The sequence below is a fragment of the Scyliorhinus torazame genome, chromosome 11, assembly GCF_047496885.1.
Source record: "Scyliorhinus torazame isolate Kashiwa2021f chromosome 11, sScyTor2.1, whole genome shotgun sequence".
Lineage (NCBI taxonomy): Eukaryota > Metazoa > Chordata > Chondrichthyes > Carcharhiniformes > Scyliorhinidae > Scyliorhinus > Scyliorhinus torazame.
In genome coordinates this window covers 187,011,892-187,038,752 of record NC_092717.1, presented here as the reverse complement: position 1 = coordinate 187,038,752, position 26,861 = coordinate 187,011,892, and the positions used below count along the sequence as shown (strand labels likewise).

At 55.0% G+C, this 26,861-nt stretch overlaps 1 protein-coding gene across 1 annotated transcript in view; it reads left to right on the top strand.

Annotated features, from left to right (window-relative positions):
* tmie (transmembrane inner ear) overlaps positions 1-26,861 on the top strand; it is a 239,427-nt gene that overhangs the window by 84,562 nt on the left and 128,004 nt on the right. The window lies entirely within an intron of this gene.

Sequence of the window (26,861 nt, the reverse complement as noted above, 5' to 3'; positions counted from 1 at the left end):
CTTTATGTAGCGAGGTTGCTAGCCCTCCCACTGGGCGGAGCATTGGTGTGGGGGCGCCGCCGACATTTTGGTCGTAACACCAGACGCATCATAGAACATAGAACAGTACAGCACAGTACAGGCCCTTCAGCCCACGATGTTGTGCCTACCATTTATCATAATCTAAGATCAACCTAAAATACACCCGTTCAATTTACTGCTGTCCATGTGCCTGTCTAAGAGTCGCTTAAATGTCTCTAATGACTCTGAGTCCACCACCTCTGCTGGCAGTGCATTCCACACACCCACCACTCTCTGTGTAAAGAACCAATCTCTGACATCTCCCCTATACCTTCCTCCAATCACCTTAAAATGATGTCGCCTTGTGACAGCCATTTCCACTCTGGGGAAATGTCCCTGGCTGTCCACTCTATCCATGCCTCGCATCATCTTGTACACCTCTATCAAGTCAACTCTCTGCCTTCTTCACTCCAGTAATCCTCCAGACATAGCTGCAGAATTGCAGGATCCAGCCCTGAGTCCCTGCTCCTGAACCTTCCTGTACTTTGATAGTTAATTATTTTAATGCTCCACTTGTACTTTTTCAAAATTTAAAGCATACTTACAAGATACACATTGACAGGTACTCCAGCTTTCAAATTCTGGTTAAATTGGTGGAGAAGAGCCATTGAGCAGTTTTAATTTATGAGACTTAAAGAAGGCATATGGTTAGTGTCCTTAAGTGGGTTTTGAAGATGATAAAGGATCTGTAAAGCTAAATTGCATGGGGTTGCAGGTAGTGTCTTGAGATGGACAGAAAGCCGGTTAGCAGACAGGACACAAAGAATTGGAATTAATGGGTCTTTTTCCGATTGGCAGTTCGTGACTAATGGGATACTGCAGGGATCTATACTGGGACCCCAACTGATCACATTATATAGTAATGATTTGGATGAGGCAACAAAATGTATTCAGCGGGATTCTCCGTTCCTGAGCTGGGGCAGGACTAGTGGAGTTCCACAACAGCAAGACTGGTGCTGCAACTGGACCGATTCTGCTGTTAAGGGGCTAGCGCCGATGCCACGTGCAACACAATCGATTCCAATGAGGAATTTGCCGGCTTCGTGATTGGCTGACCAACTGCAGCCGTATATACACACTCCACTCCCCACACACAACATCCTAGCTAACAAGATGGTAGAAAGGAGAGCGGCACCTCTTATCACAGACGCTGACCTGGAGTCCCTCCTGGATGCGGGGTGGAGGAGAGGCGAGCCAACCTGTACCCCGGCCATGGAAGGAGGCTGCCGGCAGAGATGGTGAGTGCCACAGAAACACTGTCCGGACCGGCCTGCAGTGCCGTAAGAAAACTACACAACCTGCTCAGGGTGAATAGGCAACACTGTGCGCCTAGCACTAACCCTGTCCCACACACCCGTAACTCCCCCAGACTCCACGTGGATGGCGTACGAACTCCCACCCTGCACCACATGCCAACACCCATACTAGCCGTCATGGCCGGGTGCACTGGCCACTGAGGCCGCCAGCTTCCCACTCCTTGGGTTGCATGCATTGAACTGTCGACCAATGTCGTTTTCTGATTCCCCTCCCCTGACTGGGGATGTGGTTGTGCATGGCAGCTCAGAGGAAGGGGAGGTCAACTGGGTGGAAGTTGGCCGCGGGCAATGAGGTGAGACCCCGCTTAGTTGCAGTTCTCTCTGCCACGTGTGTCCATTCCCACACTACCCTTACCCTCACACGATACCACCCTCACCCCCACCCTCATACCCGCACCACCCTCACACCCCCGCCCTCACCCTCACACCACCCACACACACACCCTCACCCCAATCTCAGCCCTAGCCTCACTACCACAAAACCCTCACCTCCAGCCTCACCCCCCACACCACTCTCACCCCCCCCACCACCCTCACCCCCACCTTCACCCCCACACGGCCGCCACCGCCACTCCCCTCCAGCCCATGTCTTGTGTCTTGCGGGACCTGCTGGTGATGAGGTGGGCCCATCTGATGTACCCAACCCCAAGTGAGTGCCAGAACATGTCCAAGGCCTGGGATATTCTCTGCAGGCGTTGGCTGAGACCTAGGACAGTGTTGCCACCTCACAGGCAGCCATGTGCCAGAGCCACCTGGAAATTGCAGCAGTGCTCCCGAGTGTGGCCCAGTCACAGCAGGCCATGGCTGGGAACGTCGGCGGCATTGCCCAGGCACTGGGTGACATTGTGCAGCCACAGGGGCAGGTGGCCCAGTGCCAGAGGGAGATAGCGCAGTCACTGGCCGATGTGAGACAGGCCCAGAAGGTGGTGGTCCAGTCACTGGGTGATGTGGTGCAGTCCCAAATTGCGATGGTCCATGTGCTCCATGGCTGCGAGCATGCAGACCCAGGTCGAGACCGCAGCAGGCCTCCAGGAGCAGCAGCGCCGAGTGTGGGCAAGCCTCGGAATAGCTCCACTCGCACACCTGTCCCAAGGAGTAGCCTGGGGGCGATCGGGCACCTAGAGGGAGGAGGAGGTGATGGTGCCTGTGCCGGTGACTCCTGCATGTGAGCTGCCAAAACACCTCAGCACCTCGGGCACCCCCTCTCCTATCCCTGGCACATCTGGTGGGCAGCGGGCAGTGGGCAGAACAGAGCAGCACCACGCCATCTGAGACCCCCGAGCAGCAACCGGGCCCATCCAGTCCCGATTGCCCCAGAAGACGGCCGCCAATGGGGACCCAGGTTGCAGGGCGGTAATCACAGCAGGCTGCCTCCACATCTGGTGTGCCATCTGGGGATCCAGCTAGACATAGCTTTCAGACCCGTAAGGCCAGAAAGTTTTGCTTAATAAATTTAGAGTACCCAATTAATTTTTTTCCAATTAAGGGGCAATTTAGCGTGGCCAATCCACCTACCCTGCACATCTTTTGGGTTGTGGAGGCGAAACCCATGCAAACAGGGGGAGAATGTGTAAACGGACAGTGACCCAGAGACGGGATCGAACCTGGGATCTCGGCGCCATGAGGCAGCAATGCTAACCACTTAAGGCCAGAAAGTTAGATGGCACGGGTGCAGAGCACAGTTTAGTTATCAGGGCTAGGCCATGTATCTGTAAATATTTGTGCACATTAAACACCAATTAACACTGTTGCAACCTGCCTTCCTGCTCTGTCAGATGGGTGTGAGAGGTTTCCCCCCCACCAACAGTCCCCAGCACCATCACCCCCACATCCAATGGCACCATGTGATGGAACTGCCAGCTCACATGCAGGGATTACCCAGGTGAACGGTCGAAAGTGCGAACGTGGGCAGGAGTCAGACATCATCAAACAATGTGGAGCATCAGAGCTCATCGCAGAGCGGGTTGTCATCATCCTCCGTCCCATGACCAGACCCAGTGTTACATCCAACCCAGGGCCTGCACCCTGTTGAGTGGCAGGTATGTATGACGGAGGGGTTGCAGGTGGGGGGAGTGGGGGCGGCGGGGGGTGTCTGGGGGGGAGGATGCAGTGTCCGTGCCCCTGGCCTGCTCCTGCCCTCCCAGTCGGGAATCTGGAGGCGATCAGAGTATCCACTGTGCATTGGCCCTGGCGCACACGACGTATGGCCTCGGGTGCCTGCCTGAGCCCATCCTCGCCCTACCCCGCATCTTCCTCATCGGACGAGGTCTGGCATTCCTCCTCCACCTCCAGCACGTTGCCCCTCTGCTGTGCGATGGTGTGGCTGAGGCAGCAGGCTGCCACAATGCGGCCGACACTCTCAGCATCATGGAAGCCCAGGGACCTGAACCGCATGTTCAGGAGGTCGAAGAACCACTCAATCATGTCCCTGGTCGCTGCATGGCTGTATTCGTAGCAGGTTTCGGCTTTGGTCTGTGGCCTCCGGATAGGCGTCATCAGCCACGATTGCAGTGGATAACCAATGTCGCCCAGGAGCCAACCCCCCAGCTGGGGGGAGGGGCGTCTCGAACTTGTCAGGAATCGTTGAGTGTGCCAGGATGAAGGCATTGTGCACACTGCCCGGGTATCGGGCACAGAGATGAATCATGCACATCTAATGGTCACATAACATATCAGCCTCACGTTCATTGAGTGGAACCCCTTTCGGTTTGTATAGAATGGCCAACATCGGCAGGTTTGTAGGGCACCATGCATCCCGTCGATCACCTCCTGGACCCGGGGCATGTCGGCGATGGTGGCAACCCTCGCTCCCTGAGCATCCTGGTGGATTCGGTCCACATTGAAATGGAAAATAGGACCTCTGTAATAGAGTGGATTCGCCTGTGCATCGAGGTCTGTGAGATCCCGGACAAATGCCAGTCGGCATCTGGAAGGAACCTGTGACGTAAAAGTTCGGGGCGACCTTCACCCTGACGGTCACTGGGAGCAGGTGTCCTCCCCCATTTCCCGGCAGTGCCATGTGCACCATGATCTGGCAGATATGTCACACAGTCTCACTGCTCAGCCAGAGTCTTAAACGGCATGCCCGGTCCGGCAGGTCCTCGAATGGCAGATGGTGCCGGTCCACAAGAGGTCTCATGTGGCTACTACTTTGCTCTCCATCCTGAGCGGCTGCATCCTGTTCCATCTGGGGCACGCTCCGCTGCTGCAGCTTCATCCTCCTCAAGCAGCGCCAGCAGGGCACACCCCAGGTCTGCGGCAACCAGCAGGAAGGCCGTCATTGCTGGTGGAATTCCAATATCCATTGTCTTCAGGGGTGAAAGGCCGACATGTTAACATGGTGTGTTATCCTGTGCCCAATCAGGTCCACCAGGCTACATGGTGGCCCTGGTTGGCACAGCACGCTCTAACCCTTCATGTCCCTCCCCATTCCCACACCCCTGGCCCCGTCGGTGCCCGCCACTGTGGGGACTCTGGCCCTGGCAGCCATCCCTGCTGCCAGGGGTACTGTCGGCTGGTGCTGCCCTTGCCAACAGTGTGCTCCGCGGCCATCGCCCGGCACCTCCTTAGGGGCTACATTGGCGTTACCCTCAGTGGGCCACCTGTTACCCCGCTGGCGGGTGGTGGCCGGTGGGGGGGGGGGGGGGGGGCGGTATGATGGAGGGTGGGATTATGTGGGTGGTGGGGTGAGTGAATAAATGTGAGGTTATCTGCTTTGTTAGCAAAACTAGAAAGGCAGATTATTATTTGAATGGGTGGAAGTTGAGAGAGGTGGATATTCAACGAGTAAGTGTGCAGCTACAGCAGGAAGTAAAGAAGGCAAATTGTATGTTGGCCTTCATAACGAGAGGATTTGTGTATAGGAATAGAGATGTTTTGCTAAAGTTTTATAGGGCATTGGTGAGGCCACACCTGGAGTATTGTGTGCAATTACGGTGTCCTTATCGGAGGAAGGATGCTCTTGCTACAGGGGCAGTTTATCAGGCTGAAGGTTTACCAGGCTGATTCCTGGGATGGCAGGACTGTCATCTGACAGTCGGATAGGATTATATTCATTGGAGTTTAAAAGAGTGAAAGGGGATCTCACAGAAACGTATAAAATTCTAACAGGATTAGACAGGGTAGATTCAGAAAGATTGTTCCCGATGGTGGGAGGGTCCAGAACTAGGGGTCATAGTTTGAGGAAAAGCGGTGAACGTTTTAGGACTGAGTTGAGGAGACATTTCTTCACCCAGAGAGTGGTGAATCTATGGAATTCACTACCACAGAAAGTAGTTGAGGCCAAAATGTGTAATTGCAAGCAGGAATTCGATACAGCTCTTGGGGCTAACGGAATCAAGGGATATGGGGGGGGAAGGCGGGATCAGGGTATTGAACTTGATCCGACATGATCATAATGAATGGCAGAGCAGGCTTGAAGGGCCGAATGGTCTCCTCCTGCTTCTATTTTCTGTCTCTATTTCTATGAATGATTGAATTTATGATACACTGGTTAATTTGGTTGGCATTCAAAAATAGGGGACGATAAATGTTGAAATCCTTATCTACCAGAAGCTTACAATGAATGGCATTTCAGAACCTCAGGACATCCCAAAGCACTTTACAGTGAATTAAATATTTCTTGCTCTGCAAAAACTGGCTGAGTCGTGTCCTATTTTGCAACAAGCTTCACAAGTATTTTATTGGTTACAAAGTGCTTTCAGATCTCCTGAGGACATTAAAGGTGTTATATAAATAAAAGCATTTATTGATTAATATATTGGATCTCTAACGGTGTTGTTCATGGTGACTTGCAGGATATGACTCCTTCTTTGTCCTCTCTGCAGTTTTTGGCATGGTTGACAACACCGTTTCCCTCCAAAGCTTTGCCTTAATAACACCATTTAAAAATGTCCCAATCTCTTCCTGCTTGAGGAGTTCCGGTGAGCAGAGCTCCTCAGTGCAGGAAATGGGACTAAGTATGGCCTCATTGGGCCGTTCCCTGCTCAGGCCATGAACTGCTACAAATCCCAATTGATAGCCTGGTGTTTCTCAGCGTTGCGAGCGGCAGGAAATATCCGGCTAAATGCGCTTGTCACGGGACTCTGTTACAATTCTGTTAGATCGCGCTTTTATCGATGGTTGTGCTTCCTCACAATCTGATTATTTGCACAGCTATGTTCGCTGCTGGATGTCCCTCGAAAAAGAACACACAGTGTCCGCTGGCACGATCAAGGCCTTCCATGCCTGATGGCTACATTTTATCGACCTTTCAATCACATTTTGGGTGGAATTTTCTCTTCTTTTTTTCAAAGTCTCAGCTTGGGTGGAAAAAGCGGTGTGTTGTGTAGCACGGTCAATATGACATGAGGCAGGTTGAGGTAATGTCAATTGAAGGCTTTATTAAGCAGAACTTTATCCCCAGCAGCGTGGTTACAGAATACAACTGCTGAGGGAAATGGAGGGAAAAACTCGGTTCTTATACCGGCATTTCTGGGTGGAGTCCAGTAGGTGGCAGATCCTATCAGGACCTGGCATCCCTCCACCAATAGCCTGTCGACACGTGGTGTACCGTATTACCCCTAATACATACCACCACATGTTGTCCATCAGCTCTGCTGTTGGCTCTTGCCGCCGAATTTTTGGAAAGAAAATCCAGGAGGTGGGTCTCATGACATCGGCTTTCAAAAGATTGGGGCATCCTTATAAAATGAGGGCGAGGGCAAGAAGGAAGGGGGAGTTTGATGTCAGAAGGGCTGATCATGATCAACAAAGGCCAGCCCCCAAAGTATAACTCCCCCCCCCCCCCCCCCACCTTCCTTCCCAGGGAGAAAAAACAACTTCTGCCCAGCTGCCCGTGCCAATGCGGTTCCGGTGCCTCGACCACTCTGGTGGTGCACTGCAGTACACTTCCCAGAGGCTCGCCCACTTAGCGGCGGTCTGCTGTGCCCTCCATAAGTTGGCACAACAGTGGAGCGAAGTGCTGAATGTTGAGGGGGAGGAATATGTTGCCACCTCCAAGGAGGAGGACAAGGAGCCTCCGGGTCAGGAGGGGCTGGAGGACAAGCCCAGGTCGGACCCACAGGACCAGCCGGAGGATCAAAGACAGGACCTTGTAGTGAGGGTCTGGCAAGCCCGGAGGGCCAGGGAGGCCTTCATTCTCGCCCGCTTCACATAGAGAATGGCTTTGTCTGTCATGCCATGCCCTCTTCTACCTCACCCCCCCCCCCCCCCCTCCCCTCCATGCCCGGAAGGCTGGGGCAGTGGTCAACCTGCTATGCAGAAGGAAGTGCCAGAGCCATCATATTTCTTGAGTGCAACTTTTTTTAATGTTGTGCCTCTGTGTTCCCCTACTGCCCTTGGCCCCCAATGGTGCTTCCCCGCCCCTCCCAACCCTTCCCCCTCTGCCTTCCGACCCATCGCACCCTCCTCCCCCTAACCCCCTTCATGCCCAATGCCCTTTCAGCGTTCCTTAACCTGCTTATCCTTCCGTGCTCGACCGCTGCGCCTAGCTGTGTCCCCAGGCACATCAGAGGTGGAGGCAGCCAACTGCCTATCATGTCCCTTGGCCTTCGATGCCCCTGGCAGGCGTCCTCTGGGGGCCCTGGTGCCGAAGGGCCCCAGCCCACTTGTCGGTGGCATATGCTCCGCTGTGTCACCCTGTTCATGATGCTGACTCTGAGAGTCAGGGGGGTGGGTCTTGGGGGCGCTGGTGGCTGCCGTCACCACTTTGTAGGGTAGCTCCAGGTTGGCTCCCAGTGCCCCCTCTCCCAGTCAGTGCCTATAGGGCTGGGGTTCAGCTAAGGACAGCTGGATCGAGCACTGGCTGCCCTGTGTCATCTGTGTCTTCAATAAAGAGCGCGGAGAGAGAGAGAGGGCGCGACTTCAATAAAGAGCGCGGAGAGAGAGTGGGCGCGATTTCAATAAAGAGCGCGGAGAGAGAGAGAGGGTGCGACTTCACTAAAGAGCGCGGAGAGAGAGAGGGCGTGACTTCAGTAAAGAACGCGGAGAGAGAGAGAGGGAGAGACTTCAGTAAAGAGCACGGAGAGAGAGAGAGGGCGAGACTTCAATAAAGAGTGTGGAGAGAGGGAGGGCCAGACTTCAGTAAAGAGCACGGAAAGAGAAGGCGAGACTTCAGGAAAGAGCGCTGGGAGAGAGAGAGAGGGCGAGACTTCAATAAAGAGCATGGAGAAAGAGAGGGTGAGACTTCAATAAAGAGCACGGAGAAAGAGAGGGCGAGACTTCAATAAAGAGCACGGAGAAAGAGAGGGCGTGACTTCAGTAAAGAGCGCGGAGACAGAGAGTGCGAGACTTCAATAAAGAACGCAGAGAGAGAAGAGAGAGAGGGCGAGACTTCAATAAAGAGCGAGGAGAAAGAGAGGGCGAGACTTCAGTAAAGAGCGCAGAGAGAGAGAGAGCGAGACTTCAATAAAGAGCGCGGAGAGAGAAGAGAGAGAGGGCGAGACTTCAATAAAGAGCGCGGAGAGAGGGCGTGACTTCAATAATGACCGCGGAGAGAGAGAGGGCGTGACTTCAATAAAGAGCGCGGAGAGAGAGGGTGAGACTTCAATAAAGAGCACGGAGAAAGAGAGGGCGAGACTTCAGTAAAGAGCGCGGAGAGAGAGAGTGCGAGACTTCAATAAAGAGCGCGGAGAGAGAAGAGAGAGATGGCGAGACTTCAATAAAGAGTGCGGAGAGAGGGCGTGACTTCAATAAAGACCGCGGAGAGAGAGAGTGCGAGATTTCAATAAAGAGCATGAAGAGAGAGAGGGCGAGACTTCAATAAAGAGCGCGGAGAGAGGGCATGACTTCAATAAAGACCGCGGAGAGAGAGGGTGAGACTTCAACAAAGAACGTGGAGAGCAGCGAGGCTTCAGTAAAGAGCGCGGCGAGAGAGAGGACGAGACTTCAATAAAGAGCGCGGCGAGAGAGAGGGCGAGACTTCAATAAGGAGCGCGGAGAGAGGGCGTGACTTCAATAAAGACCGCGGAGGGAGAGAGAGGGCATGACTTCAATAAAGAGCACGGAGAAAGAGAGGGCGAGACTTCAATAAAGAGCACGGAGAAAGAGAGGGCGAGACTTCAGTAAAGAGCGCGGAGAGAGAGAGTGCGAGACTTCAATTTAAGAACGCGGAGAGAGAAGAGAGAGAGGGTGAGACTTCAATAAAGAGCGTGGAGAGCAGCGAGACTTCAGTAAAGAGCGCGGTGAGAGAGAGGACGAGACTTCAATAAAGAGTGCGGAGGGAAGCGAGTCTTCAATAAAAAGCGCTATCGAATCAGACAGCTGTTCATTTGTTTCAAAATTGAAAAAAACCCGGTGAAGTGACGTCTCACGAGACTGTGACCTGATTGGCTGAAAGGCAGTCTGGGCTAAATTTGAATATCTGGAGTTACTGATTTAAATACTAGTTTTGATTTGACTTCGATTACTATTTTTAAGTTGATTTGAATTACTATTTTTAAGTTGATTTGAATTACTATTTTTAAATTTTTTAAATTTGACTTAAATAATTATTTTGGGTTGATTTAAATTACTATTTTTAAGTTGATTTAAATAACTTTTTTAATTTCAATTAAATAACTTTTTAAATTTGTTGTCAGATCAAGAGGGATACATACTCAGTTTTTATCTAATTAAATAGTACACGGGGATTGGATTTAATCTGGCACAAAAAACACCTTTCTAAAGTTTAATTTCAAAGGTTGGATTTAAAGGAATAAATCATGGCAGGAAAGCTCCAAGGTGTGGTCTGCTCCTCTTGCTCCATGTGGCAGGCTGGGGACAGATCCAGTCCCCAGGGTCAGCATGTGTGCAGGAAGTGTCTCCAGTTACATCTCCTGGAAGCTCACGTTTTAGAGCTGGAACGGCGGCTGGAGACACTGTGGAGTATCCGCGAGCCGGAGAGTATTGTGGATAGCACGTACCGATAGGTGGTCACACCACAGGCTCAGACTCCGCAGGCAGGAAGGGAATGGGTGACCACCTGACAGAGCAACAGAACGAGGCAGGTAGTGCAGGAATCTCCTGTGGCCATTTCCCTGCAGAACAGATATACCATTTTGGATACTGTTGAGGGGAATGGCCTCTCAGGGGAAAACAGCAACAGCCAAACCGTGGCACCACGGTTGGTTCTGCTGCAGAGGGAAGGGGTGATCAGTGTGACAGTGCAATAGTTATAGGGGATTCAATTGTAAGGGGAATAGACAGGCATTTCTGTGGCCTCAAACGAGACTCCAGGATGGTATGTTGCCTCCCTGATGCTAGGGTCAAGGATGTCTCAGAGCGGGTACAGGACATTCTAGAGGGAGAGGGTGAACAGCCAGTGGTCGCGGTATGCATTGGTACAAACGACATAGGTTAAAAAAAGGGATGAGGTCCTAAAGGCAGAATACAGGAAGCTAGGAAGGAAGTTAAGAAATCGGACCTCGAAGGTAGTGTACTCAGGATTACTACCGGTGCCACGTGCTAGTCAGAGTAGAAATGACAGGATATATAGGATGAATATGTGGCTAAAGAGATGGTGTCAAGGGGAGGGTTTCAGATTCCCTGGGGCATTGAGACCGGTTCTGGGGAAGGTGGGACCTGTACAAACTGGACAGTTCACACCTGGGCAGGACTGGAACTGATGTCCTAGGGGGGCTATTTGCTAGTGCGGTTGGGGAGGGTTTAAACTAAAATGCCAGGGGGATGGGAACCTATGCAAGAAGTCAGAGAAAGAGGGAGCAAGGACAAAAGCAAAAGGTAGAAAGTGAACAAGAAAAGTGATAGGTGGAGAAACCAAGGACAAAATTCAAACAGGGCAGTAGAGAAAAATATTGGGTGCAAGACAAACATTGTGAGAAAGACAAACTTAAAGGCTCTGTGCCTTAATGCACGGAGCATTTGCAATAAAGTGGATGAACTAATCGCGCAGATAGATATAAATGGGTATGATATAATTGGGATTACGGAGACATGGCTGCAGGGTGAACAGGGATGGGAATTGAATGTCCCAGGGTTCTCAATATTTAGGAAGGACAGGCATAAAATAAAAGGTAGTGGCATGGCACTGCTGGTTAAAGAGGAAATTAACACAATAGTGAGAAAGAATATCAGCTCTGACAATGTGGAATCTGTATGGGTAGAGTTGAGAAATACCAAGGGACAAAAAACATTAGTGGATGTCATATATAGACCCCAAAACTGCAGTGGTGTGGTTGTAAATGGCATTAAACAAGAAATTAGTCATGCATGTAATAAGGGAATATCGGTGATCATGGGGATTTTAATCAAATTAGCCACAATGCCGTAGAGGAGGAATTCCTGGCGTGTATGCAGGATGGTTTACTTGTGGAGGAACCAGCTAGAGAGCAGGCCATCTTAGACTGAGTACTGTGTAATGAGAAGGGAATTATTGCCAATCTGGTTGTACGAGACCCCTTGGGGATGAGAGACCATAACATGATAGAATTGTTTATCAAGGTGGAGAGTGAAGTAGTTGATTCGGAGACTAGGGTGCTGAATCTTAATAAAGGGAACTATGAGGATATGAGGCGTGAGTTGGCCTTGATAGATTGGGGAGAGTTACTTAAAGGGATGACAGTGGATAGACAATGGCAAACATTCAAGGAACGCATGGAGGAACTACAGCAATTGTTCATCCCTGTCTGGCACAAAAGCAAAGGGGGTAAGAAGACCAATCCATGGCTTACAAAGGAAATTAGAAATAGTATCCGATCCAAGGAAGAAGCATACAGATTGGGCAAGAAAAATAATAGGTCTGAGGATTGGGAGCCGTATAGAATTCAGCAAAGAAGGACGAAAAGATTGATTAAGAAGGGGAAAGCACAGTACGAAAGGAAGCTTGAAGAGAACATAAATACTGAACATAAAGAGTTTCTACAGATATGTGAAGAGAAAGAGATTGGTAAAGAGAAATGGAGGCCCGCTGCAGACAGAAACAGGGGAATGCATAATAAGGGACAAAGAAATGGCTGAGCAATTAAATACATACTTTGGTTCTGTCTTCACAAATGAGGACACAAATCAGGGGCGAAATTCTCCGTTATCGGCGGAAAGTCCGCCGATCGGCGCAAAAAACGGCGCAAATCCGACTTGCGTCACGTCGGAAAAATGGATCAATAGTCTCCGGCCCGAAATGGGCTCGCAGCGACGAAACGGGATCCGCACTTGCGCAGTGGTTCATGCCGTGCAGTGTCATACGCGCTGCACGGCGTGACGGCTCATAAGGCCGCGCTGCTCCCCCACACCCGACCGGAACACCCGACCGCAACACCCGACTGGATGGCTGGCCGTCACTCAGCCCCGAGGTTCGAGTCACGCGATGTGGAGGCGCTCCTGGACGCGGTGGAGCAGAGGAGGGACGCCCTGTATCCCGGGCACGGCCGCAGAGTTGCCCCACGCCACAGCCGGCATTTGTGGAGGGAAGTGGCAGAGGCCGTCACCACTGTGGCCCTGACACCACGGACAGGCACCCAGTGCCACAAGAAGGTGAACGACCTCGTCAGAGCAGGCAGGGTGAGCCTCCCCTCCCTGCCCAATATCCATATCCCCCTCCCCATATCCCCCCTCCCCCATATCCCCCCTCCCCATATCATCCCCTCCCTCATATCCCCCATATCCCCCCTCCCCCATATCCCCCCTCCCCCATATCTCCCCTCCCCCATATCCCCCCTCCCCCATATCCCCCTCCCCCATATCCCCCATATCCCCCCTCCCCCATATTCCCCATATCCCCCCTCCCCATATCCCCCCTCCCACATATCCCCCCCTCCCCCATATTCCCCCTCCCCCATATCCCCCCTCCCCATAACCTCCATATCCCCCCTCCCACATATCCCCCCTCCCCCATATCCCCCATATCCCCCTCCCCCATATCCACCCTCCCCCATATCCCCCCTCCCCCATATCCCCCATATCCCCCCTCCCCCATATCCCCCATATCCCCCCTCCCCATATCCCCCCTCCCCCATATCCCCCCTCCCCCATATCCACCCTCCCCATATCCCCCCTCCCCATATCCCACATCTCCTCCCCCTCCCCCATATCCCCCCTCCCCCATATCCCCCATATCCCCCCTCCCCCATATCCCCCTCCCCCTTATCCCCCTCCCCATATCCCCCTCCCTCATATCCCCCCTCCCCATATCCCCCATATCCCCCTCCCCATATCCCCCCTCCCCCATATCCCCCTCCCCATATCCCCCCTCCCCCATATCCCCCCTCCCCCATATCCCCCATATCCCCCCTCCCCCATATCCCCCCTCCCCCATATCCCCCATATCCCCCCTCCCCATATCCCCCCTCCCCATATCCCCCCTCCCCCATATCCCCCCTCCCCCATATCCCCCCTCCCCATATCCCCCCACCCCAATATCCCCCCTCCCCCATATCCCCCCTCCCCCATATCCCCCATATCCCCAAGTGAATCCAGCCCTAACCTTAACCTCTGCAATGCACGCGCAACCGATGGCGTGCATTCATATACCTGCCTAACACTGTTGCCTTTTACCCCTGCCCCCCCCCCCCCCCCCACAGGAGAAGCGCGCACACAACAATAGGGAGCATGTGAGGACTGGAGGAGGGCCCGCTGATGAGAGGCCACTGACCGAACACCAGGAAAGGGCCCTGGACCTTGCTGGCGGACCTGAGGACCGGGAGGTTGCTGATGCAGAGGTCGGGGGCGTACTAGCAAGTGAGCCACCGACAGCCCGTCCCCATATCCCCCTTCCCCTATATCCCCCTCCCCCGTATCACCTGATCACTGCCTGATGTCTAACCATGCATGCTTCATTATGTATCACAGGACCAAACATCCAGGCACCCATCCCCGCAGATGCAGATCGCCCGCAGGATGCCCCTCGGAGACCACAGGAGACGGAGAGACCCGCACCCTCCAGCATGCGACGCCCGCAGGATGCCCCTCGGAGACCACAGGAGACGGAGAGACCCGCACCCTCCAACATGCGACGCCCGCAGGATGCCCCTCGGAGACCACAGGAGACGGAGAAACCCGCACCCTCCAGCATGCGACGCCCGCAGGATGCCCCTCGGAGACCACGGGAGACGGAGAGACCCAGACCCTCCAGCATGCGACGCCCGCAGGATGCCCCTCGCACACCACGGGAGACGGAGAGACCTGGAGCAACAGGGAGACGACACCCCCGTCACGTGCGGGAGCGACCACCCAGCGACGAGGGGGGCAGCCACAGGCCCCCGTCACATCCGAGCCAGGACACCACTACCCAGGACACCACTACCCAGGACACCACTACCCAGGACACCACTACCCAGTACACCCCTACCCAGGACAGCACTACCCAGGAAGGCGAAATACCGGACAGTGACTCAGAATGGATGGGTGGAGACGAACCCCCACCCCAAAGTGCCATGGACTCAGAGTGGGACGAAGAGCACGACACAATGCCACTGCTGTCACCAACACCCTCCACCATCGCAGAAACACTCACCACGGTTGGGCACTTTGGTGATGAGGCGTCTGGTACACTCACTGGTGCGCACAACACAGCCGTCCCGGTACAGCAGGTGGAGGTAGGAGCAGCAGAGGGACCGGGCGGTTGGAGGGCAGCCCAGCCCAAGCGAACATCTGCCGCCCAGATGGATCCCGGGTTCCTGCAGTTACCACACCCACACATAGATCCGATGCAACCACCGACCCGGAGACGAGCGAAGAGGGTGACGGGCGGCTTGCGGCGGCTGCGGTCGCAGGTGGAGGAGTCCACCCGCGTCCAGGAGCTGGGAGTGGTGCCGGTCATGCGTGCCACCCAGGCCGACACCGCACGGGTGGCGTCCGCGGTGGAGGCAATGGGTGCGACGGTGTCAGACATGGGGAACGGTTTGCGAGGCCTGGGGCCTTCCGTGCAGGCGGCGTCTGTGGCCCAGGAAATGGCTGCCCTCTCACAGGAGGCCATGAGCCAGTGCCAGCGCCAGATGGCAGAGGCGCTCAACGTCATAGCCCAGTCTCAGCAGGCCATGGCCCAGTCTCTGCAGGCCATGGCCCAGTCTCAGCAGGCCATGGCCCAGTCTCTGCAGGCCATCGCTGAGGGCATCGGCGCCAGTGGCCATGTGCGAGCCGGCGTCGCACTGTCACAGACAGGGTTTGCCAACCCCCTGGGCTCCATGGCTGCAAACCTGCAGACCCCTGTCAATACCAGCACGGGCCTCCAGGACTGGCAGCGCCAGATGTCGGGGGGGCGTCGGATGGCCAGTCCGTTCGCATCCCCCACCCATGTAGAGGCCTGGGGGCCATCGGGCACCCCGAGGGAGGAGGAGGTGGTGTGGTCCGTCCCGGCTCCCTCTGTAGGGGAGGTCCCGGTACACCGCGACACCTCGGACTCCCCCCCTTCCGTCCCAGGTGCATCGGGTGGGCAACGGGCAGGACAGGCTGGCAGCTCGCCATCCCAGTCGCCCGGGCCGCAGCCTGGCCCATCTAGGCCAGGACGCCCCAGGAAACGGCCGCCAAAGGGATCCAGTGTCAGAGGGCAGGAATCACAGGAGTCCACCTCCAGTTCTGCTGTACCGTCTGGGGAACCACGTAGACGTAGTCGAAGGGCCCGTAAGGCCAAACAATTAGACACTGAGTAAGTTGGCACGGGTGCAGGGCACAGATGAGTTTTAGGGGCTAGGGCATGTGCATGAACTCCTTTGGTTATTAAAGTCAATGTTACACCTTCCGAAGCTGCCTTTGTGCTCTGTCCAAAGTGTGCGGGGGTGTCATGTACGTTGAGCGCAAGTGTGTGTGTGAGGGGTGGTCTTACCTCAGCCCCAGGTGAGTCTGCCCCCTTCCCCCTGGGCCGCCATCAACATCCCCCGGGCAGAGGACGGGACCGTGCGCTGCAGTGTCACAGCCGCATGCAGGGATGGTCCGGGTGGATGGTGGTACTGTGGCCATGGGTCAGACATAGTCCAACGATGTAGAGCCAGGAGCTCATCGCAGGGCGGGTTGTCATCATCCTCCATGGCCTGCGATAGACACGCGTCCACCCGCAACTGTGTGAGCCTGGCCCGTTGTGCCGCAGGTGGATCGGCAATGGGGGGGGGAGTGGTGTGCATGCGGGTGGGGTGGGTGGGGTTGGGGAGGGGGGTGAGGGTGCTGGGTGGGTGGATGGGTGGGGGGTGTGGGTGGTCGGCTGTTGCCATGGTGTGCGGTCTGTGGCCATACTACCCGATTCCCACGCCCATCTAGTCAGTGAAGCGGGCGTCTATCAGTCTGTCCCGTGCCCGCTGGGCCAACCGGTAACGGTGGACAGCCACCCGCCTGTGTCTACCCCGTCTGCCCTGACCATTGCCCCCATCCCCCTCATCTGGGGAGGACTGTGCCTCTTCCTGCTGCTCCTCCACTCCACCGTCCTCTGCCTGCGGCAGATCGCCCCTCTGCTGGGCTATGTTGTGCAGGACGCAGCACACCACAATGATGCGGCCGACCCTATCTGACCGATACTGGAGGGCGCCCCCAGAGAGGTCCAGGCACCTGAAACGCATCTTCAGCACGCCAAAGCACCTCTCGATCACTCCCCTTGTCGCTACATGGGCATCATTGTAGCGGTTCTCCGCCTCATTGCGTGGCCTCCGTATAGGCGTCATCAGCCACGATCGCAATGGGTAGCCCCTGTCGCCCAGCAACCAGCCCCTCAGCCGGGGATGGCGTCCCTCGTACATGCCGGGGATGGATGACCGCGACAACACGAATGAGTCGTGTACACTGCCTGGGTGACGGGCGCAGACGTGCAGGATCATCATGCGGTGGTCGCAGACCACCTGTACGTCCATCGGATAGGTCCCCTTCCTATTAGTGAACACGGCCCTGTTATCTGCAGGTGGCCGCACGGCGACGTGCATCCCATTGATCGCGCCCTGGACCATGGGGAACCCGGCCACGGCAGAGAAGCCCACGGCCCGGGCATCTTGGCTGGCCCGGTCCACGGGGAAGCGGATGTAGCAGTGCGCCATGGCATATAGGGCATCTGTCACTGCCCGGATGCACCGGTGCACCGATGTCTGCGATATGCCGTACAGGTCCCCACTCGGTGCCTGGAATGAACCCGTTGCATAAAAGTTCAGGGCCACCGTAACCTAGACGGACACGGGGAGAGGGTGTCCCCCGCCAGTGCCACGCGGTGACAGGTGTGCCAGCAGGTGGCAGATGTGTGCCACGGTTTCCCGGCTCATCCGGTGTCTCCTCCTCCATTCCCGGTCCGTGAGGTCCTGGTATGACTGCCGGGACCGGTACACACGGGGCGCACTCGGGTGCATCCGTTGCCGTGGGGCCGCGACGTCCTCCTCCCCCTCCTCGTCCTGTCGGTCAGGTGTCCCTCCAGCCTGGGCGGCTGCCGCCTGCCCCTCTGCGGCAGCCTGCGCCGCGTCTCTGGCACGCTCCTCCTCCTCCTCCTCCTCATCCAGGGCAACATAGACATGAGCGGCTGCCACCACGGCGGCCAACATCGCTGGATGATCTGAAAACATGACGGCCTGGTGGGGGGGAGGGGAACGACGACATGTCATCATTGCCCATATCACCTCCTCCCCCCAGCCAGGTGGCATGGACCGCATGGGTCCAACTGTTGGAGGCTGGCACCTGGCCAGGTGGACCAACTCACTTGCCCTCCCATCCCCCTCCTCGGCACGGACCCCCCCCAACCTCCACCCCATCACGGACCCCCCCCAACCTCCACCCCAGCACGGACCCCCCCCCAACCTCCACCCCGGCACGGACCCCCCCCAACCTCCACCCCAGCACGGACCCCCCCCAACCTCCACCCCGGCACGGACCCCCCCAACCTCCACCCCAGCACGGACCCCCCCCCCAACCTCCACCCCAGCACGGACCCCCCCCCAACCTCACCCCGGCACGGACCCCCCCCCCCAACCTCCACCCCAGCACGGACCCCCCCCAACCTCCACCCCAGCACGCACCCCCCCCAACCTCCACCCCAGCACTGACCCCCCCCCCAACCTCACCCTGGCACGGACCCCCCCCCCAACCTCCACCCCGGCACGGACTCCACCCCAGCACGGACCCCCCCCAACCTCCACCCCAGCACGCACCCCCCCCAACCTCCACCCCAGCACTGACCCCCCCCCAACCTCACCCTGGCACGGACCCCCCCCCCAACCTCCACCCCGGCACGGACTCCCCCCCAACCTCCACCCCAGCACGGACCCCCCCCCAACCTCCACCCCAGCACGGACCCCCCCCAACCTCCACCCCGGCACGGACCCCCCATCCACCTCCCCGGCACGGACCCCCTCCCGGCACTCCCCCGGAGCCCAGCCTACTCTAACCCCCCCCCCCCCCCCCCCCCGCCGCACACACACACACACACAACCCGAGACACACCTCTCCTCACGCATTCAGACTGCGGCCACGCCATTGCCTGCCCAGAGCCAACCCCCCAGGCCGTCACTCACCTCCACGCTGGTCGGCGTGAGCCTGGAGCACAGGGTCATGCCGATGAAAAGGAGGTTTAATTTACGTCGACGTGAACGGTCATCACGTCGACGGGACTTCGGCCCATCCGGAAGGGAGAATATCGGCAGGCCGAAAATCGTCTGCCTTGCGCAGACCCGTGACATTCTCCGCAGCAGCGGCGACATTAACGCCCCGCCGACTTTTCTCCCTTCGGAGACTTCGGCAACCGGCGGCGGTGGGATTTACGGCGGCCAACGGCCATTCTCCGACCCTCTGGGGGGTCGGAGAATGACGCCCCCGATCCCAGAAATGTTGGAGAATGAAAGGATTCGTGAAAGGGAAGAACTGAGGGAGATCAACATTCGTAGAGAAATGGTGCTGGGAAAACTGCTGGGATTGAAGGGGGATAAATCCCCAGGGCCTGAGAATCTGCATCCCAGAATGCTTAAGGAGGTGGCTCTGGAAATAGTGGATGCATTGGTGGTCATCTTCCGGAATTCTATAGACTCTGGAACTGTTCCTGCAGATTGGAGGGTAGCTCACGTCACTCTGATATTCAAAAAGGGAGGTAGAGAGACAGTAGGGAATTATAGACCAGTAAGCCTAACATCGGTAGTGAGGAAAATGCTTGAATCCATTATCAAGGACTTTATAGCGGAACATTTAGAAAGCAGTGGCAGGATCAGTCAGAGTCAGCATGGATTTATGAAGTGAAAATCATGCTTGACAAATCTGTTGGAATTCTTTGAAGAGGTAACCAGTACAGTCGACAAGGGGGAGCCAGTCGATGTGGTATATTTGGACTTTCAGAAGGCATTTGACAAAGTCTCGCATAAGAGATTATTGTGCAAAATTAAAGGGCATGGGATTGGGGGAAATGTTTTGAGGTGGATAGAAAACATGTTGGCAGAGAGGAAACAAAGAGTAGGGATTAATGGGTCCTTTTCAAATTGGCAGGCAGTAACCAGTGGGGTACCACATGGATCAGTGCTTGGACCCTAGCTATTCACAATATATATTAATGATTTGGATGAGGGAACAAAATGTAACATCTCAAAGTTTGCAGATGATACCAAATTAGGTGGGAGGGTGAATTGTGACGAGGATGCAGGGATCCTACAGCAAGATCTGGACAGGTTGGGCGAGTGGGCAATGGCAGATACAGTATAATTTGGATCAGTGTGAGGTTATTCATATTGAAAGCAAAAACAGGAAGGCAGATTACTACCTGAATGGTTGTAAACTGAGTGAGGGGAATGTGCAGCGGGACCTGGGTGTACTTGTGCATCATTCGCTGAATGTAAGCATGCAGGTGCAGCAGGCGGTAAAGAAGGCTAATGGTATGTTGGCCTTCATTGCAAGAGGTTTCGAGTATAGAAGCAGGGATGTGTTGCTGCAATTGTACAGGGTCTTGGTGAGGCCACACTTGGAGTATTGTGTGCAGTGTTGGTCTCCTTCTCTGAGGTAGTATGTTCTTGCTCTTGAGGGAGTGCAGCAAAGGTTTACCAGACTGATTCCAGGGATGGCGAGACTGTCATATGAGGAGAGATTGACTAGATTGGGATTGTTCTCGCTGGTGTTCAGAAGAATGAAGGGGGATCTCATAGAAACTTATAACATTCTAATAGGACTAGACAGGGTAGATGCAGGGAAGATGTTACCAATGATAGGTGTGTCCAGAACCAGGGGTCACAGCCTGAGGATTCAGGGGAAACCATTTCGGACAGAGATAAGGAGACATTTATTCACACAAAGAGTGGTGAGCCTGTGGAATTCATTACCACCGGAAGTAGTTGATGCAAAAACTTTTAATATATTCAAGAGGCGGCTGGATATAGCACTTGGAAAGAATGGAATCAAAGGTTTTGGGGAGAAAGCAGGATTAGGCTATTGAGTTGGATGATCAGCCATGATCATGATGAATGGCGGAGCAGGCTCGAAGGGCCTAAAGCCCTCCTCCTATCTTCTGTGTATCTGGCTCTGAAGTCCCTGGCGGCTCCCCAATATCTGCAGCATGGAGTTGACGCTCTCGGTGATGCTCCTCAGTGAATGGGACATGCCCTGGAGCGCCTTGGCAATGCCCACCTGTGACTGGGACACATCCCTCAGCGACCGGGGCATGCTCTGGAGTGCCTCAACAATGCCCGCCTGAAACCAGGACAGCGCCTCATCGAGGTCCACCTGGGTCTGGAACACATTCCCCAGCGACTGTCGAGTCACTCAGCTATGGCCGTCACTGACTGAGCCACGCCGTGGACACCGCCACTGATGCTGCCGACATCGTGCACCAGGATCGCCACTGCGGTCGCCACCCTCGCAATGTTGGCCTCAGTAACACGCATTGGCGGTGCTATCTCCTGCGCCCGTAGACTCTGGGACTCCTCCAATTGGCTATGGGCTTACTGGAGTGTCATTAACGTCCCCCTCTGAATATCACAGCTGCATCCTATCAACTGCATCAGCTCCGGGTAAACCTGGTCCAGAGGCTAAGCATCTGACTGGGACCCCAGCTGACCCCTGACTGCTGTCTCGCCTGAGCATTCCTGCCTCCACTTGATGTGCATCAGTAGCTGTGAGGTGCTCACCAGAATGTGTCCCTGAAGCCTGTCCATTACTGTCGCTCACCGAAGTGTGTGTTTCTGCGCTGGTGCAGTGTGGGGATGACAGCTGTGCCAAAAGTGTGGTGGTCTCCTCAGTGCTCTCCTCTGAGATTTTATCATGGGAGACAGTTGGGGAGGGGGTGCAGCACCCGGGGGGGAGGGGGCTACCCCGGATGGGCCGGCACCATCGAGTGGTGATCCTGCGGAAGAATGGACATGTAGTCAGAGTGAGGGATGGGTCTTTCTGTATGGCATTAACATTTCACGTTCGACAGGTCATCTGGGTGGAGCCCGGTGGATTCTCACCTCTGTGCTTTATGCCAACCTCTACATCATGACGGATCTGTCTTCAACCACCTACGTGACCTGTAGGGCCCATTCCTAGTAGGGGGTGAGGACTCTGATGTCTGCCACCCTGCCACCTGTCTGGGCCCTCTCCCGTCTGTTGTGGCCCAACTTCTCCTCTGGGGACACAGAGGGAGCGAGGGGCATTGTGAGCTGCACGCGTCGTTCATCGCAGACGTGAGGAGGATTGCGATGGGTGCATATGGGGATACGGGGAGTATGGATGGAAATGTGGAGTGTTGGGGGGAAATGGGGGGGAGGGGGTGCGGTGTGGTTGATACTCCTGGACATGGTTGAGCCGTGGCACGGTACGGTGCTGGGTGAGGGTGGTGGCGGTGCCAGGCTCATGCTTGTGGGGTGGCGGGGGCGGTGCCAGGGAGCCGGAGCCCACTCACCCGTGTGACCCGATGGAGATCATTTGATCTTCTTATGGCATTGGGTGCAGGTCCTCCTGGTGATGCTCCCCGAGCTGACGGCCGCTGCCACTTCCTCCCAGGCAGCACTGGCTGCCCTGTGGCTGACTCCCCGAGTCCTTCAAGGGAACAGGGCATCCCGTCTGGTCTTGAGCGCGTCTAACTATCTGGCCAGGTCGGCATCCCTGAATCGTGGGACTGGCCTCCTTGGTTGCATGGCTGCGAGCTGTGTGGGGTTCGCTCTGCAGGATCAGTTTAAGTGCTAGTCCCCTTGTCAGCAGCGAGCTGGCAGGCGCAGTCCAGGCGAATCAGCCTCGTTAAGTGATCCAATTAACGTTTGACACCGGAGACAGTCTCGCCAGGCTGAGCGTCAGGGAGCTCACGGCAGTTCCCGCTCACTACCACACTTAGAAACCTTTCCATTAAATCGTGTCCTTTAACTTGAGTGAGCTCTTATCCCTGATTCAATATTAGTTTGTTGGCATTTCCGGCAAGCTAACCACTTCTTCTACGGGAAACACTGCTGCAAAGCAATTACTCGGCATGCCTGTCATTTCCCAATGATCCTATTTCCATCGGAAAAGTTTTAAAAAATTTGTGTTGATTTTAATATCCCTTCTTTTCAAACTCCCTTTTTGTGACTATTGCTTTCTATTTTGCTCCCAATGCATTGATCTGGTCAATGGATAGAAAGACAAAGAGCATCAATTCTTTTGCATTTTTGTGAACTATGTAATTTGGTTTTATGTAAATAGAGCTCTTGCCCTTCGAATTTGATTTGATTTGATTTCTTTTTGTCACATGTATTAGTATACAGTGAAAAGTATTGTTTCTTGCATGCTGTACAAACAGTGCATACCGTACATAGGGAAGGAAGGAGAGACTGCAGAATATAATGTTACAGTTATAGTAAGCTGTAGAGAAAAGATCAACTTAATACGAGGTAGGTTCATTCAAAGGTCTGTTGGCAGTAGGGAAGAAGCTGTCGGTTGGTACGTGACCTCAAACATTTGTATCTTTTTCCTGACAGAAGAAGGTGGAAGAGAGTATGTCCGGGGTGCGTGGGGTCCTTAATTATGCTGGCTGCCTTTCTGAGGCAGCGGGAATTATAGATAGAGTCGATGGATGGGAGGCTGGTTTGCGTGATGGACTGAGCTACATTCACGACCTTTTGTAATTTCCTGCGGTCTTGGGCAGAGCAGGATCCATACCAAGCTGCGATACAGCCAGAAAGAATGTTTTCTATGGTGCATCTGTAGAAGTTGGTGAGATGCCAAATTTCCTTAGTCTTCTGAGAAAGTAGAGTCGTTGGTGGGCTTTCTTAACTATAGTGTCGGCATGGGGGGACCAGGACAGGCTGTTGGTGATCTGTACACCTAAAAACTTGAAGCTCTCGACCCTTTCTACTTTGTTCCCATTGATGTAGACAGTGTCATGATATCCACATCAGCATATCATGGTGCAATCACACACACACTGATGGACAGGCAGTTGGACCAACCAGCACACACATAACATCACAGCCAATTACCAGTGAGAGCACACGCACTATAAAACAGGGAACACCACAGTTCCCGCTCATTCTACCAGGATATAGCTCAGAGCACAGATCTCACAGCGTGTCACTCAGACATAATCCATGTGCTGAATGCCTCACTACGATAGTGATAGGGTTGGGTCCACAGGTTAGCTGGTGAAGCACGTACCCAAGCCAGCAGTTAGTTGTAACCGTTGTTAAAACTAGTAGTGGAAGCTAACCAGCGACTGTGAGACCTACCTGCACCCTTTCAGAAATCCGCCATCCTGCTCCATGGAAACCATCAGCCGCTCCGAATTGCTGGAAATCTTGGCGTAAACTGGAAGCTGTTTAAACAGCGCTTCCAGCTCTTCCTAGAAGCCACAGACAGGGAGAATGCATCGGACACCAGGAAGATCGCCCTCCTCCTCTCCACGGCGGGGCAACACGCCATCCACATCAATAACTCCCTGGCATTCGCGGAAGGCGAGGACAAAACAAAATATAAGACGGTGCTTCTCAAGTTCGATGAACACTTCTGCGTAGAAGTCAATGAGAGCTTCGAGAGGTACCTCTTCCAGCAGCGACTGCAGGGTAAGGATGAGCCTTTCCAACCTTACCTGACACACCTCCGTATCCTCGCGCAGTCATGCGGCTATGAGGCCACCTCCGTCACCATGATACGGGATCAGATAGTTTTTGGGGTCATCTCAGACACCCTACGCCATCAGCTCCTTAAAATAAAGCGCCTCACCCTAGCGACTGCCATCGAGACCTGCGTCCTCCATGAGAACGCAACCAGCCGGTACTCCCAAATCCAGGTGACCGAAACGGCATGGCACAGGTCCTACGAGGCAGAGCGGGTCCAGTCGATCGAGTTCCTCCCGGCCCTCGGCCCGGACGAGGGCGGCCATTTTGCTCCCTTTCCGAGGCCTCCCGCGCTTTTACGCACCAAAAGAGGGGACGTTGACGCAGAGGGACGTGATGCGCAGGCGTGCTCTACGCAGGGCCGCACCGCCCATGCGCGGTGGCGCAACGAACGCCATGACGTCACAACGTGCGTCAACTGTGGCTCCACCCACTTAAAGCTGCAATGTCCGGCCAAAGCACGACAATGCCTCCGCTGTGGCAGGATGGGCCACTACGCTGCCTGCTGTCGAGCAGCTCAACCTGCCAACTCCCAACAATTCCGCCAGCCTCGCAGGGACGTACGGGCGATTCAGCCCCGCTACACTGATCCAGACAGTATGCAGACCAGCGATACCGAAGACAGGGAGCCCTTCCGGGTTGCGGTAATCCACAAGAAACGGATGTCCCCAAGTGGGAGCCACCAGCCGCTGCCAGTGCACAGCATTGATCCGGGCGATGAGTGGTGTGCCACCCTAAATGTCAACCGATCACAGATCACATTTCGCCTGGACACTGGTGCCTCCGCCAATCTCCTCGCATGGTCAGCCTTCCAGACCTTGAAGGTTAAACCATCGATTCTGCCATCCCACTGTCAGCTGGTTGACTACAATGGAAACGTCATCCCGGCCACGGAGTCCTGCCAGCTCGATGTTACACACAACTCACACAAAGCCACATCATCATTTGAAATCGTTGGATCCTCGAAGGACTCTCTGTTAGGCGCACAGGCGTTCAAGAACCTCCACCTCGTTCAGCGGGTACACACTCTGTCCGATTTCCCGGATGCAGACTTTAGGGCGCAGCTCCACTCACTCCTCGCGCACAACCAGGAGGTTTTCGAGGGCATGGGCACACTGTCCTACACATACAAAATACGGCTCAAACTGGATGCCACCCGGGTCATTCACGCACCTCGCAGAGTCCCAGCACCACTCAAGGACCGCCTCAAGCAGCAGCTGCAGGACCTGCAGGGCCAAGGAGTGCTTTCCCGGGTCATGGAGCCAACGCCATGGGTCAGCTCCATGGTGTGCGTAAAGAGGCCCTCCGGCGAGCTCCGGATCTGTATCGACCAGATAGATTTGAATCACAACATTATGAGGGAACACTACCCCATACCCAAACGAGAAGAAATCACGAGCGAAATGGCTCGGGCAAAAATATTTACCAAGCTTGATGCCTCCAAGGGCTTTTGACAGATTCAATTGGATCAGTCCAGCAGGGAGCTGTGCACTTTCAACACTCCATTTGGCAGATACTGCTACAACAGGATGCCATTCGGCATCATCTCGGCCTCCGAGATGTTCCATTGCATCATGGAACAGATGATGGAGGGCATCGAAGGGGTACGCGTCTACGTAGATGATGTTATCATCTGGTCAACCACACCACAGGAGCACATCAGCCGTCTCCAGCGTGTCTTTGCACGGATACGAGATCAGGGCCTGCGCCTCAACCGAGCCAAGTGCTCTTTTGGCCAGACTGATCTCAAGTTTTTGGGGCAGCCATCGCAGCCATGCAGCAGCCGTCAGACAAGAAGGCAGCGCTGCGCTTTCTCGGGATGGTCAACTTCCTGGGGAAGTTCATTCCTAACCTTGCTTCGCACACGACTGCTCTTCGCCACCTAGTCAAAAAGACAACGGAATTCCAGTGGCTGCCCGCACACCAGAGTGAATGGGAGGAGCTCAAGGTCAAGCTCACCACCGCCCCGGTACTGGCGTTTTTCGATACCACACGGGAAACAAAGATCTCAACTGACGCCAGCCAGTCTGTCATTGGGGCGGTACTCCTGCAACAGGACAACACCACATCATGGGCCCCGGTCGCCTATGCGTCGCGGGCCATGACCCCCACTGAACAGCGCTATGAGCAGATTGAGAAGGAATGCCTAGGCCTGTTGACTGGCAGCGACAAGTTTCACAATTATGTATATGGTCTTCTGCAGTTCACTGTGGAGACCGACCATTGCCCCCTGGTCGGCATCATTCAGAAGGACCTCAACGATATGACCCCTCACCTCCAGCGCATTCTGCTCAAGCTCCGGAGGTGCGACTTCCAACTTGTCTACACCCCGGGAAAGGATCTCATCATCGCAGATGCTCCGTCCAGGGCGGTCAACACACCGCCCGACTCGGAGGGGTTCGTTTGTCAGGTTGACGCACAAGTAGCCTTCACATCGGCCAATCTGCCGGCCACTGACGCACGTCTGGCCCACATTCGCCGTGAGACTGCGGCTGACCCCCTTCTACAGCGTGTGATGCGCCACATGACGGAAGGGTGGCTCAAGGGGCAGTGCCCA